This window comes from Amblyomma americanum, chromosome 1, assembly GCF_052857255.1.
Source record: "Amblyomma americanum isolate KBUSLIRL-KWMA chromosome 1, ASM5285725v1, whole genome shotgun sequence".
Lineage (NCBI taxonomy): Eukaryota > Metazoa > Arthropoda > Arachnida > Ixodida > Ixodidae > Amblyomma > Amblyomma americanum.
Window position 1 is genome coordinate 172,062,769 of NC_135497.1, and position 20,374 is coordinate 172,083,142.

The 20,374-nt window shown below is 48.5% G+C and overlaps 2 non-coding genes across 2 annotated transcripts; both read left to right on the plus strand.

The window, feature by feature from the left end:
- Positions 1 to 3,048: 3,048 nt before the first annotated feature.
- On the plus strand, positions 3,049 to 3,120 carry TRNAE-CUC (transfer RNA glutamic acid (anticodon CUC)). The gene has a single exon. It is a non-coding gene; the product is annotated as a tRNA-Glu (tRNA).
- A 5-nt stretch (positions 3,121 to 3,125) lies between these two features.
- TRNAQ-UUG (transfer RNA glutamine (anticodon UUG)) lies at positions 3,126 to 3,197 on the plus strand. Its single transcript has one exon. It is a non-coding gene; the product is annotated as a tRNA-Gln (tRNA).
- Positions 3,198 to 20,374: the final 17,177 nt, after the last annotated feature.

The following is a 20,374-nucleotide window of genomic DNA, read 5'->3' on the forward strand; positions in this document are numbered from 1 at the left end:
TGCAAAAAGGGGTATATGATGATGATATCAGAAAACTGCAAAAGAAAACTGAGTTATTAGATGAGGATCGGTAGCGAGGAGCGCTCGTTCGTGCCAGGGTCGAAAGATGGGCAGCTGCCGAAACGCCCAATAAACGGGCTCTTGGTCTCGAGAAAGCGCATGCTCGTCGAAACGACATGCCAGAAATAGAATGGAATGGCAACCTCGTGACATAGAAAGATGGCATTGCACATGGGTTTCTCGAATACTATCAGCAACTGTTTGCATTCGCGACATGAACATGGACAGGTTGAAGCGGGTGTTTCTTTCTTCCTTGCCTCGACTAGATACTGACACAACAGAAAGGTTGGAGCTGCCAATTTCCGAACACGGAATTGCACGTGTCATCGATAATCTAAACCCACGAAAGTCGCCAGGGCCTGATGGTTTGAGCGCGGCTTTTTACAAAGCATTTAAAAAGTACTGTCCCTATTGTTAGCTGCGGTATTTAACGAAGGCTGCGATCTTAACTTGTTGCCGCCTTCTTTTGCGTCGCCACATACTGTACTAACACCTAAAACAGAACAAACGGAGAAATTGAGATTAGTGACGTCATACAGACCTTAAGCTCTCACAAATGTTGATTACAAGACACTAATGAAGGTAGCAGTAGCCAGATTACAGACCATTATTAAAGAGATTGTCGGCACCCACCAGACTAGCGCGATAAAGGGACGGACCATTACTACCAACATACACAAGGCAAGATGCGTACTAGAGTGTTGTGACGCAACATGCTCTAGCTTCGCGGTTCTCCAGCTTGATCTTGAAAAAGTTTTTGATTGTGTTTCACATGATGCCTTGTCTGCAGTTCTAGATTACATTAATGTGGGTTCTGTTATCAGCGAGGGCGTCGCCCTGGTGCACCAAACTGCACTACGATATTCATTGTCAAAAAGGAACTTGGTGCACCCATAAACGTTTGATGGTCGGAGAGTCAGGGTTGCATCCTCAGACCGCTTCTATTCTGCATTAATATTTAAACTTCACGCCTGTATATCGTTTAGAATGAATCTGTATAGGGCTTCCAAGAGCGCATGCTGGAGGTCAAACTCTTGGCATATGCTGAAGGCGTAGCCGTCTTCTGTGCGAATAAAGCGAGCGTTAGAGTGGCAGTCGAAGCCATGAAAGATTTCAGCGCGACCACTGCAATCCCAGTTAATTGGGAAAAGTGTCTCGGGTTTTTGCACGGAGAGTGGCCATCGACGCCTGACACTTTTGCAAATGTGGCCTGGGTCACAACACCGGTTAAGTACTTGGGTGTGCTGCTACAATTCTATGAAGACAGTGAGCCATTTTTACGCGACCAAGACCAAGAAAAACATGAGAAGGCTGGCAAGCCTTGCACGCGCAGCGGTGTGTAATCTGTTTGTTGCCAAGTTGTTCTAAGTTATGCAAGCTCTTCACTGTTCCAGGATAAACATTCAAAATGCTGCATCGGGTTTTTGTCGTTTTTGTTTGGGCGACGAATTGGGAAAGGTGTAGATGGGACAACTTGCTTCGGCGTGTCGAAGGCGGGGGGCTTGGGCTAGCACACCGATTCGCCGGACACCTCGTAAACAGGTTTATTTTCTTCCACAACCGAACCCGACCGCGGCGGCTGCGTTTTTATGGAGGAAAAACGCTAAGGCGCCCATGTGCTGTGCGATGTCAGTGCACGTTAAAGATCCCCAGGTGGTCGAAATTATTCCGGAGCCCTCCACTACGGCACCTCCTTCTTCCTTTCTTCTTTCACTCCCTCCCTCATCCCTTCCCTAACGGCGCGGTTCAGGTGTCCAACGATATATGAGACATATACTGCGCCATTTCATTTCCCCAAAAAACCAATTACTTACTCACGACGTCACTGATTCTTTTTTGCGCACGGTTTGCCAAGTAAGGCTCAAGCGGGTGTTGCCAAATTTTCTTGTTACCACAGAAAGCATGCCAGGGCGTCTGTTTGGTTTTTTTCAAAGAGATCGTAAACAGTGTTAGAATTTTGACACCTAGTTTTTAGATGGAATACTTGTGTTCAGTCAAAAAGAAAAAAATTGTATAAGAATGTGCGCGATGACTTTTTCTCCGTTCCTGTGAACACAGCATTGTACAACGGTCGCCCGGGTCAAGATCTATTGAAGCCGGCCAAAAGGATGCCAGTTTTCCCGGGAGTAAAAACGTTTTTTATTAAGCTGCATACTGGAACGTTATCTATCAAATATTTCTTCAGGACAGCTTTTTTTTCTTCTGCCATGGGGGTCACTTTGTTTAATATGCAAAGAGCCTGATACAATAGACACTATAGGGTTTATTTTTGGGAATTGTTACAAAGAATCCTTAAGGAAGACGTACCGTTGGATACACACATAATTTTCCTATAAACAGATAATGAAGGTGGCGTACCTTTTGACACCGTCATGTTAATTGCTCTACACAGCCTCTGCCGGATGGCTGGGTTTCATTTCGACCCCAATGCCCGCCCTGCAAGGCTTTACTTTCGTGAGAGTATACACGCATTTGTTGAAATGCACAAATTGAAGTGCACAGTGCCAGAATGACTGTCAAGATTAGAACCCTTGATTCATTTGAGAGAATTTTAACTCGACAACGTCATCCCACTTAAGGATGACGGCTTCCTTACTACTATCATTACTACGTGAATATTTGGCTGCGAGCTGCCTTATTGTTTTATGTATGACTTTGTACTATGTTTATGTCCGGTAATAAAGAAAAAGTAATCATTAGCACCCTGGACTCTTAATCCAGCGATCCCAGTTCAAATCTCAATGATATCCTTCTTTTACGCCACTAAATATGCGTGTCGCGTCTCGTCTTTTTTAGTTCTTGTCTTGTCCTTTCGTGCGATGAATCGCTGCACAGCCGCTTAACTTAATTGTGCGTTACTATTCACTTCGCTCATTTTCGAGTTTTAGAACCTTTGTTTTTGTAAGGTGGTGGATAACCGCAGACAGACAGCACTTTTATGTAATTCCTGAGGCCACAAATGCTTGCGTCGCTTTCCCTTTGCCGTGTTCCGGCGTGGTCTAGTGGCTAGGATACCTGGCTCTCACCCAGGAGGCCCGGGTTCGATTCCCGGCGTCGGAATTTGGGGTCTCATGGTGTAATGGTTAGCACTCTGGACTTTGAATCCAGCGATCCGAGTTCAAATCTCGGTGAGACCTCTCTTTTACTGGATCCTCTCTTGTGTGTGCTCGCAGCGCATGTCCCGTTTTTTTCTAATTGATGTTTTTTTTCTTTTGTGCGTTGCGTCGGACCACAACCGCCTGAGGGTACCATAATTCTGCTTTGCTATTACTTCAGCTCTTCTTCTCATCTCAGACTTGTCTATTTTTGGTCAAGGCGGATAAGAGCCGGCAGCCATTTTTGTTATGTCTGAGGCCACAGATGCCTAAATCGCCTGGCCTTTGCCGTGTTCCGGTGTGGTCTAGAGGATTCTGCTTCCGGTTACGCGAGTGAAAGGACGCAGCATGCAGGGCTCCAGTGGCGTGGTTACGGCGGCTATGTCTGGCGGCGAAAACAGGTATTTTGCATCGAATGAGTAATATCAAGTGATTCAGCCTACCCTTCCTACAGGACGTGTTGTGTTAAACAGTTTTTTTTCTGCACACTGACGTGCGAGCCCGTCCTTATCGGGTTGAAGATTTAAGGGATGCACTGGCTCAGCTGATGCTGCTCCCCGAGGTTATCGCCTCGGGGGCGTATCGTATGAGCCATGTATGGGCTGTTACCTTCGCGAGTGCTGAGGCGGTGACGAAAATTCTTTCTGCCGGCGAACTGAAAGTCAAGGACCGCCGCTGTCTCGTCATCGACCCGGCAAACCCGGACGTCCGCGTCAAGCTACACTGGCTACTGCACAACGCGCCCGACGAAGACGTGAGGGTAGCCTTTGCTCCGTACGGCAAGGTGAGCGAAGTCACTAAGGAACGGTGGCGCGTCCAGGGTGTCGCCAGCAAGGGGTCGGCGACGCGCGTGGTTTCATTGAAAATGAATCCTGGCGTGAAGCTGGAAGACCTCCCTCACAAAGTCATTTGAGTTGAGTTCAGTGGTTGTAAACTACCGGTGGGATTAGCCTTGCAGTTGCTGCCGGCAATTGCTCCACCGTAGCGACACCTAAATAGAAATCACAGAAACACTGTCCGCAAAAACCCAAATAGACACTCACGAGGTCACCATGTGGAGGCCAAATCCGTGTCCTGCAGGTAAAGTAGAGCCCCGCCGCGGTGGCTCAGTGGTTAGGGCGCTCGACTACTGATCCGGAGTTCCCGGGTTCGAACCCGACCGCGGCGGCTGCGTTTTTATGGAGGAAAAACGCTAAGGCGCCCGTGTGCTGGGCGATGTCAGTGCACGTTAAAGATCCCCAGGTGGTCTAAATTATGCCGGAGCCCTCCACTACGGCACCTATTCTTCCTTTCGTCTTTCACTCCCTCCTTTATCCCTTCCCTTACGGCGCGGTTCAGGTGTCCAAAGATATATGAGACAGATACTGCGCCATTTTCTTTCCCCAAAAAACCAATTATTATTATTATTATTATTATTATTATTATTAAAGTAGAAGAAGGCGAGAAGCATCCATTCTACTCGACTGGCTCCCGCGCGGGAAAACAATGTCCTGAAGAGAACTGTGAGGAACTCCTGCCTTCTTGAGGGATCCGAATAGCACAGCCCGTTCCGCGTTGTAAAAAGTACAGCACAAGAGGTAATGTTCTATGTCACCACACACACCACTCGTTGAACACAATGGTGACAACGCTAGGCCAGTCTTATACATCCACGCCGGCGTACGAGCAGAATCCGTGCGAACGCTGTGCAGCAAAGTGGCTTGGTACCTTTTGAGACCCTTGGTCACACATGGCTGATGAGGAGAGCGCCACAAAGAACTGAAGTGGCACAACACCACCTCTCTGAACATTTGCTTGACTTCATGACGAACTCCATGTACTGGAATCCCGGAGAGAGCTGTATGGGCGAGGTTCTCTGCTATCTCATTGCCTAAGACACATATGTGCGAGGGCACCCATTGAAAACGTATAGAGGAGCCTTTGCTATGTAGATTCTGCACCAAACGTAGGGATCTAAGACTCAAGGCATCAGTGGGGAACCCGTACTCTAACCTTTGAAGGGCAGATTTTGAATCCGTAATTATGACAGTAGGTTGAGGCGTACAACACCGTAGCTTCTTTAGAGCTGCCTCAATGGCAACGCTTTCGGCCATTGTGGAGGACACGACTTTAGTAAAACGAACAGACCAATCATACTTCAAAGACGGAATATGAAAAGCAGCTGCACTAGATCCTGTGACCTTGTCCACAGAGCCGTCTGTAAAAAGTTGAAGATGACTGGCATATTCGGTCTCAAGATGTTCCAGTACGAGCGAACGCATTGCCGCTAAAGGAGAATTCCGCTTAGCGCGAACGTGGGGAATTGTCAAGGAACAATCGAGGCTTGGAAAGGACCAAGGTGGCTTCAACGTCTTAGGTCGATCTCGAAGGTCGAGACCCAGAGAACGAAGTGTATTTAAAGCCAAGTACGCCCGGGACTCAGATCTCTTTCGCAGGCGCTGTAGAAGCGCTCTCCCGGCAACAGTCTCTCTGAGGCGGCCAATTTGCAGCAAAAGTCTTTGTGAAGCGGCTAGCCGAAGAGGTTTCGATTGAGACTCATACAGTACTGCATTGTTTGGAGCAGCCTGCGGAACGCCGAGAGCCCTCCTTAGTCCCATTCTGTGCAAAACCTCAAGGCGTTCCAGCTGCGATACCGAGGGGGAAATTAAAGGGAGCTGGTACATTATGCGACTTGTCACCAGGGCATCGTAAGCCTGATCATTGAAGCAGGATGGTTTCCCCATTGCTCACTAGCAACTCTACGAAGCACATTGAGACGCGAAGATAGTGAAGCCACAATCGAGTCCACAGCTCGTCGCCACTGTAGACGTGAGTCAATAGTGACGCCCAAAAAACGTATGTGGCTAACCTGACGAAGGCAAGACTGATCAAGGTCTACGCTCAGCCGCGCATACCGTCGTCCCCTACCTGGAAACAGGACGAAGCCAGATTTTTCCACCGAGAGAATGAACCCAACACCTTGAAGGTAACTTTTAACTCAAAAAGCACGGCCTGTCGCGCTAATAGAGCTAAGCGTTTGTGTTGATATCCGGTTAACCAAAGACAAATGTCGTCTGCATATATCGACATATGGACATGCCTACAATGTTTTTGCACTTTTGCGGGAAGACCAGCCATGACAACATTAAAGAGCGTTGGGGACAGGACACTACCCTGAGGGACCCCTCGCGATACCGCCCTTTCGGAGCTCATTGTACTGCCGAACCGCACTCGAAATTTACGATCACTGAGAAATGAGTGAATGAATCGCAGAAGATAGCCCTGTACGCCTATGACCTGCAGACTATTCAGTATTGAGCTCTGGAGGACGCTATCATAAGCCTTTGATACGTCTAGGAAAATAGCTAGTGTTGAAAGTCCAAAAGCACTCTGATGCTCAATGTGGCTTATCAAGTCCAGGACGCTATCTTGCACGCTTAAACCTGTGCGCAATCCAGTCATGCATGTTGGTAGTAGTGCCCTTCTATCCCCAAGCCACCAAGGCAAACGCTTACTTGCCATCTTCTCCATGAGCTTAGCCACACACGACGTCAGCGATACAGGAAGATACGAGGCCGCGTCTGTCATCTCTTTGCTGGCCTTCACCAGTGGGACTACACAAGCCACCTTCCATGAAGGGGGAACGTCACCAGACTCCCACACTCGATTGAGATAGGTTAGGAGCATCTTCCGGTGTTCCAGAGGCAGGTTCTGTAACATTTGATTGGTAATGCCGTCAGGACCTGGTGCACAGCGACACCGCAGGCTGCGGAGCGCTGTCTGTAGTTCTCGAAGTGTGAACAGGGCGTCCATAACAGACGGAGACGAAGCAGGCAGAGCGCAGGGATGAATGCCCGGTCTGGAATTTACAAATGCATCCGCAAATTCCTCTGCCAAGCACACGAGATGTTTCTGCGTGCGCAATGCAAGCGCCTCGAAAGGTTTACACGGACGAGAGCCACCAGCAAGACTGCCAACGACACGCCAAATTCTCGTTATCGGTGAGAAAACAGTCAAACTAGCGCAAAAGGATGCCCACTGGGACCTACAGAGCTTGCTCGCATGACGTCTAATGGCAGAGTTGAGCCTGTTGAAAGTTGTCTTCAAGGCTCTGTCGTCCTTCTTCCGCAACAGTTGTCGCTCCGCCCTTCTGCGCGCTGCGCAGAGGTTCCATAGTTTTAAATCATGAGTCGGAAAATGATCAGGTAGCTTGAGCGCCGTGGTAGCAGCCATCTTAGCATAAATCATTTTTTTCTGTCACATCACCGGAAACACAGGCTAAGTGCTCCCTGTATTTGCCCCAATTAACAACATGGCAAATTTTAGGACCACGCAGATGGAAGTCGGCAGTAAACACAAATATCGGGTAGTGATCACTTCCCATTCGGTCAGCTCTAGTTGACCACTGCACACGGACGTCAGGTGAATGTAAGGTTAGGTCTATAGATGTGGGTGAGGTTGGAGGCCGAAAGAAAGTGGGACTTCCGTCATTGGCCACGCACAGGTCCAAACTGTCGATGACTTCTACAAGTTGGTGTCCGCGAGGATCTGTGTTCCTGTCACCCCAGGCAGGGTGGTGGGCGTTGAAGTCACCGCAGATGATTCTGGGTGCTGGGCAGCGGTCACAAAGATGCTGGAGGAACAAAGCCATATCGACCTTCTTCCGCGGGGACACGTATACTGATGCAATGGACAGAGTTCGGAAGGCGAGCCGAATCCTCACAGCCACTACCTCAATACTGTCGGTGCAAAGATCGATGACGTTCAAAGCCACATGAGGAATCTCCCTTCGTATGTAAAGGGCGGCACTTCCTGCGGGAAAAGACTTTATGCTGCAATTCTTGTGGGCGACGTATCCCGGCAAATACCTCCCGCTTGGCAAGCCAGCCTCCGAGATGGCCAGTACTGGAACACAGGTCTCTTTCAAGAACAATTTTAGTTCTGCTAATCGACTTATAATCCCAGCGCAGTTCCATTTCATGATAAACGGCACTTTTCTAGGGTTTTTAGTTGCAACAGGTTGAAGAAAACTAGCCATCTAGGAGTTGAAGTTCTCTGCGAAGGCGGTGATCAAGGTCTCAAAGGAAAGCACCAGCTGTATAAAGTTCTTCAAAGTGCCAGGCTGCATCGCTTAGCTATATGAACGCAGGACATCAAACAAAACGCGTAGAAGGTCGGAGAGATTCCGGCTTTTGAGCTCCTTATTTTGCAGCACGCACTGGCGCACCACTTCGACAAAAGACGGGGACTGGGACCCACTCTTGGCCACGGTAGCTGGTGTCTGCATCTCTTTTAAGGCAAGGGGATGTCCTCCATGTTGTCGAGTCTTGCTGTGATCTGGTCGCTGAGGAACATGGACACTTTTTGCAGAAGCAGATCGAACAGCCAGCTCACCCTCGGAGGCCGTTGCCGACTTGCTCGGATCAGGTCGTGCAGCGACGTCGCTTGCTACCACGTCCCGAGCTTCCGACTCGAGCGCAGGGAACTCTTCACTTCCATGTATCGGCTTCTCAGTAGGTTGTGGTTTGGGGCCACTAATGAAGGACTTGCGACGGTGTAAGGCGCTTACACGGAATGTGCAGCCACTGAAACTCGCTGGATGGTCACCTCCACAATTAGCGCCAGCAAAATCTGCTTGCACTCGTTGTAATCATGGCCACCACCACACCGCTTGCAACGTTGATCTTTGGTGCAAACTCTCGCTACATGTCCAAAGCGTTGGCACCTGCAGCACCGGGGAGGAGTTTCAACGAACTCGTGGACTGCATGTTTAGTGAAACCAAGGTCAATTATTCCAGGGCGCTCGGTGTTGGGAGCAAACGTTAGCACAATAGAGTTTGTAGGCTTCGCTGCCCATTGTTGTTATCCAGGCTCCACCCGGCGCATTAACCGTCGCACGTGCAGAACTCCATGCGGTTTCAAGTAGTCAAGAAGGGCACTTTCCGAATACCACATTGGTACTCCCCTTATAACACATGTGTTAGTCATGTAGGAGTGTGGCAACCGGGCTTGAACTCGTATGCCACCGATCTGAGAGCACCGCAGAAGAATGTCTACTTGCTCTTCCGTTGAGATATCTAGACGCAGAGCCCCTTGCGTTGTGAAGCGACTGCGAATCGAAGCAGATCCCAGTAGTACTTTAATATCATCGAACAGCCTGATAGGGTTCCACTCTCTGAAGTCAACACCTTTCTCTTTTGGCTGAACTATCACTGGGATGCCGACTGTCCGGTGCTTCCGATGACTCACCACTTTGAAGTCATCGTTGTCCATTTCCGCCATGTCAGCCACTTCCTCGTCAGAGGCGACGATAGTTGAGTCGTCCCCACTGAGCGATGATGACGCACTGCACTGCTGGACGTCCCTGATGACTGGCAGATCCCCGCCATGTGATGCCATGGCCGCCTCCACCCCACTGGGCTCCTTCGGATGGCGCTGTCCCTTTAAGGATACCGGAGCCGGAGCTGCCGTACCCTTCCCGTAGGGACAGTACCGCCTTAAAGACGCGGCCGTCTTCCAAGGATGGAAATAACCTAGTTAATAACTAAAAAACAAGGCAAAATTACTGAGCTGAGGTGACAACAGAACGAGCAGCGTCGTCTTCCTCGTCTTCTCTCACGAAGTCAAGGAAGACGACTCTGCTCGTTCGTTCACGAAGTCATGGTTGGCGGTGAGCTGGCTCTCGTGGTTGTACGGGGCAGAGCTCCGCTATGTCTGCTCTGCCACGGTACTGGGCAAATTCGCCGTGAGTGCAAGGTTCCACGATGTGGCGCCTGTCGTCGCTACGGCCACGAAGAAAGCAGCTGCGTACGCACGTACGCGAGTGCTGCTGTCCCAGTCAACACTGACATCTCGTCCCAACTTGTCATGGACGAGGCTGACGCGGAAGACGCTGCAGCAGAGGCAGAGGACAGGGTGGAGAAGGAGAAATCCCCAGCAGTGTCCCCTCCGGAAGCATCCACAAGCGTAGAGGAGCCCTTGATATGCTTGGGTATCGGGACCGAGGTCTTCACCGCATGACGATGAACTCTGTAGACGACGGAGGGAAGCCTTCAGGAGGGTTGGAAAACTTGAAGGTTTATTTACATATTTACAAGAGAAGCAGGGAGACCAAAATTCAGAGATGAAGTGCTACATATTTACAACAGAAGCAGGGAGACCCAAAAGTCAGAGATGGAGTGCTACATATTTACAACAGAAGCAAGGAGACCCAAAAGTCAGAGATGGAGTGCTGTGAAACCAGCCAAATCGCGGCTTACAGTGGATATTCCCTAGGCACCTAGCTAGGGAAACCGGTGGCTGATAAAGCGTCCAGTGGGCAGACACACTCTTCATAGTCTCTTCCCTAACCCCGTGACCGCTCCGCCCCCCCCCCCAAACACGTGCACAGGCGATAAGGAATCCTGGCTCCTTGAGGTCCTGGAATTGTTTCCGACCGGTTGAGCAGGTTCATAAGGTCGTTGGCTTAGCAGGCGGTGACCCCCTCCTTGGGAAAGGGGCGTCCTGGAATGTGTTTTCCGACGGGTTGATCATGTGCACAAGGTCGTTGGCTTAGCAGGTGGTGATGCCCTCCGTGGGAAAGAGGCGTCCTGACGGCCCCGGGCATTCCAGAGGGTAAGATGAATCAGCGGTGTCCGCCCTCGCTTTGTCTGGCCGCACGTGCAAGCGAGCGAGGCGGGTTCGGCGCCTTTGTTCGCGTCTTTCTGCCGGTCCACGTGAGGGCGCAGTTCGGGAACAATGCCGCATTCCATACTCCGGACGAAGGGATGAGAGGCCTTTTGTCACAGCTCACCGTCGCCAGAAGCCGTTCCTAATCCTCTTCTCAGGACGACAGCACCTTTGGGTCAAGCATAGTTCGATGGCGCCTGCCGGGCTCGTATGTTCCCGCTGTCGGGGCCTCCGATCACAACAACCCATCCGCCGCCAAGAAGACGCCACGAAGTGGGTGCAGCTGGTCGGTGCACCACGAATGGGCGTCAGAGTCCCAGTCGGCCTCGTAGTAGTCAGTCCACTTGACCTGCACAGCTGGCAAGGGTCCTTAACGGAGCATTAGCGATCCGATCTGAGCTCAGCCCCTACCTCCGGTTAGGCAGCACGCGGCCAGCCTCAGAACATTGCCAGGTCTTTAATACAGAGCAATATGGCTTCAAATTTTGGATGACTAACCCTCGCCAACAGCTCACGCCCGGAAGTCTGCTGAACCAAAACTAGTTCCTCTTTGTTTTTCCTTTTTTCGCAAAAGGCATGCGTCTGAAATTTGGTAAAAAAACTTTTTTTTCCGGCAATGAGGTAGGTACAGAGAAGCAAGAGAAAAAATACAAAACAAAACCCAAAAATGATACGGTAGCTTTTCTCAAGCATTAGGGCATTTTACGCCAGATTATGCAGGAAAGCTACGGCTGAGACCGTCGGCATTCCCGTTTTCCCGCCCTTTTCGGTAGCGGTAGCCCGACTGAGTCACTGGTAGAGGACCGACAACGTCCTCCACCAAACGACGGAAGGGTTCGCTAATCACGGGCACTAGCTTCATCGGAGCCTTCCTTAAATCCCCTGGCTTTCCGACACGCTGACAGGTGTCGCAGGACTTTACAAACTGCTTGACATCCCTGACGCAGCCAGGCCAATAAAACTCCTGTAGAAGCCTAGCTTTAGTTTTCTTCACTCCAAGGTGGCAAGATCAACCCACACCATGGCACAATTTAAGAATGCCTGCGCGGTATTTCTGCTGCACCACGAGCTGATCGAACTGGACCCCCTTTGAGTCCTTGTACTCGGCGTTGCATCTGTTCCTGCCGCGAGCCTCTCCGCTCGTCTCAGAAGCATCGCCTCCTGGGTTTGCCCCTGCCTGACCCGTCGTGGGAGAGCCTTCGTTCTTCCTGCGATTTACTTCAGCTGCAATCTCGCGAGCCTTCGCAGGAGTGAGCGCCTGGACGGTTCGATCGCCGAAACTACGACCCTCTTCTTGGAGCATCTGCTCCGACCGATTTGAAAAGAGGTACGGAAATTTTCCGGCAGATTCGGTGATACCGCTGCCTCCGTTTCCAGAACGCCAAACGGGCCCTCTATTCTAACTCGTGCGATCGGCAAGCACGCGCTATTCTCTTCGGCCACCTGCCTAATCCCTGCACATTCCCCAGTAAAATCCGCTGCGTTCGCGTACGTGGGGTGGATTCCGTCCATGGTGGCCGCGGAGTCCCTCAGAACCCGGCACGGTTTTCCATTAACCTGCATGTCTTTCAGGTATGGCTCTAGCAGGCGCATGTTCTCATCGCCCGCCTCCACCAAGGAGAGAACGATTTCCTGCTTCCTGCAAGCGTGGGCGAAGTGACCGGGCTCGTGACAACGGAAACACACTGGTTTCTTTCTGGCTTCAAAAGCCTTATCCCTCTCTTTTTCGGTCGCCCCCTTTGTGGGGTTGCTTGATTCTGCTTTGTGGCCCTCGTTCCGCTCCCAGTAGCGGCTTGCTGCCCCTCCTGTCTGGATCCGTGGAAATTTTTTTTCTACTTTGGGGCTTACGGGGGCACGCGCACCCTCTGCTACGCGCTTGGCATAGAACTCTTCGGCCAGCTCTGCTGCACTTTCTAGGGTTTTATTTCCCGGCCTGTCCTGCACCCACACGCGCATTTCTTCCCTCAAAGAGCCAAAAAACTGCTCCAGGCAGATCACCAATATTACTTTATCGTGAGTTCCGTAAGCCTGTTCTCCCTTTAGCCATTCCTTCAGGTCTGCCTTAAGGTTATACGCAAAATCCGGAAATGACTGATTAGGCTGTTTTCTGGCTTCCCTGAAGCGGCGCCGAAAGGCCTCTGCGGACAGGCGATACTTTTTTAGGAGTGCTGCCTTTACTTTAGTATAGTCTGCCGCCTCTTCTTTTGCCAGACGAGCGAGTATTTGGGCCGCCTCACATGGAAGAATGGTCAGAAGTTTCTGCGGCCAAGACTCGGTCGGGAACTCGCCATTTTCACATGCCCGCTCAAAGTTCACAAGAAAGAGTCCTATGTCCTCTCCAAGTTTGAACGGTTGCAAGAGGTCTTTTATTTTTATCTTTGATGCTGCCTGGCTTGCCACTGTGCTCGGTACCTCTAGCCTAGTGCGTTCTGCCTGTGCAGCCTGGGCTATCTGTAGATCGAGCCGTTTTTTCTCGATCTCTCTTTCATGCTCTTCGCGCTTCCTCTCGTGCTCTTCGCGCTTCCTTTCGTGCTCCCTTTCCTGCTCTTCCCTCTTCCTTTGTTCATCCTCTCGCTTCTTTTGTTCCCTTTCCTTAATTAGCTCCCAACATTCTACTATCTCCTCCTCGTCCGCACCGAAATCCTCAATTGCCCTAATCAATTCAAGTTTTCTACGGATCGACCCACAATCAATGCCCAATTCCCCGCATACGAGAATTAGGTCTGGTTTGCGCAGCTTCTTCCAGTCCATGACTATTTAAGCAACGGCAAGTCTCTACTCACGTGGTCAGAGGAGCCCCGGCTGCCTCTTATACCAACCTTCGATTACCTAGGCTAACAATCTTCCAAAGTTGTAAAACCTGGCAATGCTCCAAGAGTGGTGTATTGGCTTGGTTTGTAAAATTTTTGTACATACCAGAGTCAGGACCAGGCGCAGACCATCCCACTGCTGCCACCAGTTGATATGCTTGGGTATCGGGACCGAGGTCTTCACCGCATGACGATGAACTCTGTAGACGACGGAGGGAAGCCTTCAGGAGGGTTGGAAAACTTGAAGGTTTATTTACGTATTTACAAGAGAAGCAGGCAGACCAAAAGTCAGAGATGAAGTGCTACATATTTACAACAGAAGCAAGGAGACCCAAAAGTCAGAGATGGAGCGCTGTGAAACCAGCCAAATCGCGACTTAAATACAGTGGATATTCCCTAGGCACCTAGCTAGGGAAACCGGTGGCTGATCAAGCGTCCAAAGGGCCGACACACTCTTCATAGTCTCTTCCCTAACCCCGTGACCGCTCCGCCCCCACAAACACGTGCACAGGCGATAAGGAATCCTGGCGCCTTGAGGTCCTGGAATTGTTTCCGACCGATTGAGCAGGTTCATAAGGTCTTTGGCTTAGCAGGCGGTGACCCCCTCCGTGGGAAAGAGGCGTCCTGGAATGTGTTTTCCGACGGGTTGATCATGTGCACAAGGTCGTTGGCTTAGCAGGTGGTGATGCCCTCCGTGGGAATGAGGCGTCCTGACAGCCCCAGGCATTCTAGAGGGTAAGATGAATCAGCGGTGTCCGCCCCCGCTTTGTCTGGCCGCACGTGCAAGCGAGCGAGGCGGGTTCGGCGCCTTTGTTCGCGTCTTTCTGCCGGTCCACGTGAGGGCGCAGTTCGGGAACAATGCCGCATTCCATACTCCGGACGAAGGGATGAGAGACCTTTTGTCACAGCTCACCGTCGCCAGAAGCCGTTCCTAATCCTCTTCTCAGGACGACAGCACCTTTGGGTCAAGCATAGTTCGATGGCGCCTGCCGGGCTCGTCTGTTCCCGCTGTCGGGGCCTCCGATCACAACACCCTGCAGTAAGCGGCAGCAACAGGTAGCGCAGCCGGCAGAAGTTAAGGCGTCAACGGACAAAGTCTTGGGCGGTGGGGCGTCAGCTCCCGTCGTTCCGCAGCATGGTGACAACATGGAAGTAACAGATGCGTCAACCAGCAACCAAGCAGGGAAGCGACCGCACGAGCGCAGTGCGAAGGGAGAGCCCGAAGTGAGCGAAGGCGACGAGCCACCGCAGAATACTGTTGGTGTGAGGCGAGCGACGCTGAAACCGCGGCCGAATATACAGGCCAATCAACGAGCAGCGGCTAATCCGCCGCCTTAGTTGAGTGAGTGAGCTGTGAATGGTTTCTGTGGACGTGAGATGGCCTTTTTCGGTGACGTACTGCATGGGCTGGGTTTCCAGCCCATACGCATGAGGCAGTTATGCAAGAGACGTTGGAATACCTGCACTGTACCCATCGAGCACCATGGACTAGGCAAGTCGCCCTCCACCGTCGCCTTGTGTCCTTAGGTACGCACCATATGGGTCCTGTGCACTAAACTAGATGGCTTCGACACCTCTTGGAGCGTTGCGCATTGCAACAATGGATGTCAGGGGACCGTCTTCCAAGAAGCGTCAGTACCGATTAAGCCGGCTGTTCCTCGATAATGAACTGGACATAATAGCCGCACAGGAGACGAAAGTCGAAAGACAGGAACAGGCGGACGGTATATATGGTGCAGCCTCTTACGACATACTGCAACATTTGTGTGTGCCATTCGTCTGGCGCATCGGATGGTTGTCCTGCATTTATTAGGAATTCTATGGAGATTGCTGAACAAAATTTAACTGTTTCCAACTAGCCATTTGCTTGTAGATGATTTTTTATTGCAATTTGCTATGGAGGGTCATATGTGTTTATGCCCCTAATATGGAGAACGAGAGCAAGGAATTTTTTTAGCGCCTTGAACAATATGTGTGCTGTGAGCGTTTAATTGTGCTTTTGGGTGATTTTAACTGCATATGTAAAGCAGAGGACAGAATTACAATAATAATTCGCCGTGACAAACGTGCGGAATTGTTTCATTCGATTATACAAGAAAATTGTTTAGAAAATGTTGCTGACGTTCTTTCGGTAACGCCGCATTTTACTCACTTCCAGGGTGAAAGCCACGCGAGACTTCACAGAGCGTATTTGTTGCTTGATCTGATTCTTTCGTGCAACAACTACGAGGTGAAACGTCATTTACCGACCACAGCTTAGTTAAGTTTACCCTGGGGGTAAAAGAATAGAAATCGCATTTCTCGTGGGACCTTTGGAAGTCTAACGAACAGTTACACGAGGATGAACGTTTTGATATAAAAGTTAATGAATGTATAAAGCATTGCTATCAGCAGAGCCTCGGAACTGGGTAATTAGGTGAGAATATTTCAAAAAGGCGATGCAAATAAACGCGGTTGAAAGCACAAACATTAGATGCCACGATAAATGTGTTAAATAAAAAGAACTACATTGCCAACTTGACTTGCTCGTAAGTCTAGAAAGTTCGCAGCCGGGAAGATATAAGAAAGTAATAAGAGAAACAAAAAGTAAACTTCAGATTACCGAGGGAAAAAAAAAACAAGTATACAGCTGCCGTGATACGGGGGCGGCTGAACGTCTCTGGCTTGACCAAGTGCCTACTAAACACTTGATTAGTGATGAAAAGAAGTACGCTACTAAAAATGAAGTAAAACAAATGAGGTACACAAACGAGTATTGTGTTGTGTTGGGTTTAATGGCGCATAAGCAACTAAGGCTATCAGGCGCCAAGCTCAAGGTATCGAATTGTTTTCTGCAGAATGTTGCAGATAAAATATTTTGGTGGTGTAGAAAGCTTGAAAAGTTATTTCCTTGTAGCCAGTATTCAGAGCAAAAACAAGATTTATAAATTTCTAACATTAAATGTTGTAAAGAAGGTCGGGTAACCTCATCACCCGTCCTTGGCTGGGCAAGGACTGGAGGCCCCTAACCAATCAAATAAAACAACCTCAGCCCTTTGTTCCGGAATGAGAAAGTGGTTAAGGTGTACTAAAATACAAACAGACCAGTGGGTAAAAGATTCTTCTTGAAAAATCCGGTTTGTTTGAGAAAGCTAAAAATACATGATATATCAGTAATTGCCTCATCACCTAAAAGCAGTGCAGGATGAAAAGGAATGCATTCGGTATAAAATTGAGTAAAGTACTTTTTCCTTAGTTTTTCTAGTTTCGCACAAGACAATAAAATGTGGTTAATCGTAACTTCGTCTCCGCATTCTTCGCAAACAGGTTGATCTTGTTTCGTCAGTAGGAAATTGTGCCTGAGGTGCGTGTGTATTATACGAAGACGGCAGATAATCACTTCCTTAAAACGTTCCTGATGGGTGCAAGACTTCCATTCACTTATAACTGGTTTCACATTGTGTAGTTTGTTTTTTACTTTGTTGTTCCACGCGGACTGCCATTTGTCTTATGTTATGATGTATTAAGTTAATGCAATCTTTGAACGGAATATTTACTTTCTTTATTTGCTTGTCATGTGCTTGAGCAGCGCATAAGCCTGCTCTCTCGTTGCCTTTAATTTCGATATGGCTTGGTACCCAGCAGAGTTTTAGGTTTTGTCCTTGAGCTGTGGTTATTACTATGTTGTGTATGATATCACCAAGTATATGAGTGACTGCATTTATGGTGTGAAGGGCTGTAATACACTTAGCGAGTCGGTGTAAATAATACTGTTTTTGAGGTGCTGCTTTACTATTTGTTCAATGGCTACATAGACGGCGTAACATTCGGCAGTGAAGATTGATGCACACTGTGGAAGCCTTACTATTTGACGGCAGTGAGATCACGGATTTCCGGGAAATTGTACCATGGCGGAAGTGGATCTCGTCATCCAGTAATGCCATGAAATGTGTCTATTACGCCGATATTTTGGCACATCTCTTCAAAACGCAAGATCAGTTGCCTGGTACTTTGCGGCTTGTTGTTAAACAACATCTGCATGGACACTTTGTGACTATTTGGTGACGGATGTGTTTAGGTAGTTAACGAATTTTAAGGCTGTAGGAACACGTGAGCATCGTTCTTCTGTCTGCAAGCGATAGTTCGTTCGTTTCTACATACAGACTGCTTATGGCCGACGTCCTGTATGCACCAGTGGAAAGATGCAAACCTAAATTATGGATCGGATCCAGCCGTTTAAGATACGATGGTCTCGCTGAGCCATAAAATATACATCTATAATCTAAGGTACAGCGTATTACAGAGCGATAACTTTGTAGAAGACATGTCCTATCGGAACCACAGTGTTTTCGGGAAAGCACTTTGAGTATGCACAGGGACTGAGAGGCTTTCTTTTTTAACGCATTAATGTGAGGCAGGAAACTACGCTTTCTATCAAATGTTATACCTAGAAATTTGTTCATTTTTTACGGGTAACTCTATGTCGTTAAGATGAAGGGTGGGATCTGTATGTATGCCTCGTTTTAGTGAAACAGAACTGCCACTGATTCCTGTGGGGAAAACCGGAAACCATTTTTACCCGCCCATGCTGCTAGTTTGTTTATTGTAAATTGTATTTGCATTTCACGTGTTGATACATTGGAGGATGTACAAGCAATTTGAAGGTCGTCTACATAGACTGAGTACATAACGGACCTTGGGATTATTTTACAAAGAGTTCATTTTTTACAACAAAGAGGGTGGTGCTTAAAATACACCCTTGAGGTACTTCATTTTCTGGAACAAAATTCCTCGAAAGGACGGACATTAAATGAACGGTTAGATAACAGGTATTTAAGGGAGTTCAGCATTCTGCAACGGATGCCGAGCTCAGCTAAGTCCTGAAGAATAGCGAACCTCCAGGTTATATCATATGCTTTTTCTAAATCGAAAAAGACTGCAAGACAGTGTTGTTTATGGGTAAAAGCTTCTCTGGCAGTATTTTCGAGACGGACAAGGTGATCTGTTGCGGCGCATCTCTTTCTAAAACCTTATTGATGGATATCTCTAAGTTCGCAGGAATAAAGGACAAAAGTTAATCTTATATTCAGGGCACTTTCGAAGGATTTGGCGACGCAGCTGGTAAGGGCTATGGATCTATAACTGGTAGGGGTGGTTGGGGGTTTATTAGGTTTAAGAAACGGTACAATAATAGCTTTTTTCCAGGCCTCAGGTATTTTTCCTAATATCCAAACTGTGTTAAAAAATCTCTAAAGTGCTTCTACGGCAGGCTCAGAAAGATGGGCAAGCGTTTCATAGTGTATTTGGTCGGGTCCTGGAGCAGTTCTTTTTCCGGCAGACAGTACTCTGTTTACTTCTTAGAGAGTAATTAAATTGTTGTATTGTTCTTTTCGTACCCCCTATTTGAAGTCTGTTTATCGGTTATATTTTTGCGTTTTATAGATGACTGCGTATATTGCGATGAACTGGAAACTGCAGCGAAGTGTTCACCCAAAATGTCTGCCTGTTCCCTTATGCTTGTTTCTGTGCCAGGTGTTGTCAGAAAAGGAATTGTGAATGGTGAGAAGTTGCCGTTTAATTTTCGAACCTGCTGCCACATTTTTTAGATGTGATTTGTCTGTTTATATATGAAACGTAACTCTGTCATGAAGCTTTCTCGGCAATGCGACGGATGTACCGAGCTTTAGCTCTTGCCTTTTAAAAATTACGAGATTTTCATGTGTCGGATACCTGCAAAATTTACCCCAAGGTCTATTTTGTTATTTTCTTCCTTGCAGTCTTTTGTCCACCACACTTTGTAATTCGGTCCCACTACTCCAGAAGACTGCGGAATAGCTAATTCTGCAGCAGTTAAGATACAGTTCGCGAATTTTTCGTTTCTCTGATTAATGCACAGGTTTTCTAAATCTATAATTATAAAGCGGCTTTTGCTCTAAAAAGTTCCCAGTGTGCTAGATGCAGCTTCCAACGTCGTGGTTTTGTGGGGATTATTTCCGGTGGAGAAATTAAACTGATTAGTACAGGGAGGTGATCGCTACCATACGGGTTGTCAATGACATTCCATTTAAAATCGTTGGAAACAGAAAGTGAAGTAAACGACAAATCTAGACAGGTTATTTTCCCCAAGGTAGGGGAGCATTATGTGGCCTTTTTCGTATTTAAGAGACATACATTATTTGTGAGGATAAAATCTTCGATTATTTGGCCCCTAGAGTCACGGCGCTCGCTTCCCCAAAAAGGGGAGTTAGCGTTAAAATTACCAACTACTAGATATGGTTCTGAAAGCTCATGGATGAGTTCTTGTAGGTCATGAACTGTTACTGTAAGATGTGGAGAAATATATATAGAACAGATAGTAATTGTTTTATAGGTGACGATGCTGACCGCAACGGCGTCAAGTTTTGTTTTTATTTTGATTTCTCGAGCAGGGATGCCACTTTGAACGACAATCGCGACGCTTCCCGATAGTCGACTTGCCTGCTCGCGATCGCGTCTAAAAGTTTTATAATATTTCAGGATATTCATATGTTGTGGACCTAGATGGGTTTCCTCAAGACATAAGGCTACGGGCAACATTGACCCGAAAATATCTGTTATGTCACTGTAATTTCTCAACATGCCTCTACAGTTCCACTGAACTAAAAAAGCGATGTTTGTGTTTTGGGGTGTGAACGTTATGGGGTTTACTTATGCTCTGGACCCACTATGAGGGGTCTGTCTTTTTTTCGCTCAAGAGAGCTGTTCCGCCGCTGTAAAGCAGGCGGAGAGGGAGTTGTATCCATC